This window comes from Octopus bimaculoides, chromosome 6, assembly GCF_001194135.2.
Source record: "Octopus bimaculoides isolate UCB-OBI-ISO-001 chromosome 6, ASM119413v2, whole genome shotgun sequence".
Lineage (NCBI taxonomy): Eukaryota > Metazoa > Mollusca > Cephalopoda > Octopoda > Octopodidae > Octopus > Octopus bimaculoides.
Window position 1 is genome coordinate 107,213,128 of NC_068986.1, and position 1,518 is coordinate 107,214,645.

Below are 1,518 nucleotides of genomic sequence, written 5' to 3' on the forward strand. Positions count from 1 at the left end.
CTTTTATCTTTTTACTTGTTTTAGTCATTTGATTGCGGCTATGCCGGAGCACCGCCTTAAAGGGTATTAGTCGAAGAAATCGACCCCAGGATATTTTCTTTGTAAGCCTAGTACTTATTCTATTGATTTCTTTTGCCGAACCGCTAGGTCACGGAGACATAAACAAAACCAGCATTGTTTGTCAAGAGATGGCGGGGGAGTCAAACACACACACACACACACACACACACACACACAAATGTATAATATATTCAAGGTTCCGTCTACCAAATCCACTCACAAGGCTTTGGTCGGCCCGAAGCTACGAGCGAATGTGTGCACACAAGCACACATTCACTCGTATAAATAGGAATGTACATATATTTATATGAACACACACACCCCGACACATTATATATATACATATAAAAGAACTTTATTATTCATACAGATAATAACGTTAGTAGTCGCAAGCATAAAAGCCGTAAAAGCAAAATTAATAAATATATATAAAGTATAGAAAAATACTTATATATACCCGATTATATATAAGTATATTTCTATATTTTATATATATTTATTAATTTTGTCATACGCACATATAAAAGTCAAAATGTCATGCAAGTAAATATTCTTTTCTACTGTAGGCACAAGGCCCGGAATTTTGGGGTAGGAGGCCAGTCGATTAATTCGAACCCATTACGCAACTGACACTTAATTTATTGACCCCGAAAGGATGAAACGCAAAATCGACCTCAGCAGAATTTGAACTCAGAAGGTAAAGACACACGAAATACCGCTAAGCATTTCGTCCAGCGTGCTACCGTTTCAGATCACAGCCTTGCCATGCAAGTAAATATTGTATTTCTTCCGACTTAACCGCATATTGGTGTGTGTCTGTTTGTGTGTGTGTACTCGTGTGTGTGTGTGTGCGCGCGCATGTATGTATGATGCATTAATTCATTCACTAGTAAAGTTCTAGTTCAAGAGCAACTGCCAACACTTAAGGGCTCTCTTTGTATAGGCTTATACAAAATTAAACAAGATAGTGTTCATTTACTGTGATGTGCATTCATACTAAGACATAAGCAGAAGGACTCTTCCAAATTATAACCAGATAAATGCAGTAACACTTACTGAAGACAAATATGTAATACCAGAATGTATACAATGTGTTTTATATAAAGATTTATACTATAAACTACAACGCCGCCTAACGTATTATATGAAAACCAGTAACTGTTAATGTTATATAAATTACTTGTTTGTTGGGTAGCTGAAGAATAAACGGTTCATCTTCTCTGACAGGGAGGCAATCATCTCCGAAAATATCCTTCAATATGAATCCCAGTTATTTTACTGAAACTGTTTCTAGTTTGGAGGTGAGCTTCTTGCAGGTTTTCCGCAATCAAACTCTCATCATTTTATCCACTTTTTCTACTTTCTGCCGATCAACAAAATACAAGTAAATGTATGTATGTATGTATGTATGTATGTATGTATGTATGTATGTATGTATGTATGTATATATATATATAT

The 1,518-nt window shown here is 35.5% G+C and overlaps 1 protein-coding gene across 1 annotated transcript in view; it reads right to left on the reverse strand.

The window, feature by feature from the left end:
• LOC128248177 (uncharacterized) overlaps positions 1-1,518 on the reverse strand; it is a 17,555-nt gene that overhangs the window by 11,196 nt on the left and 4,841 nt on the right. The window lies entirely within an intron of this gene.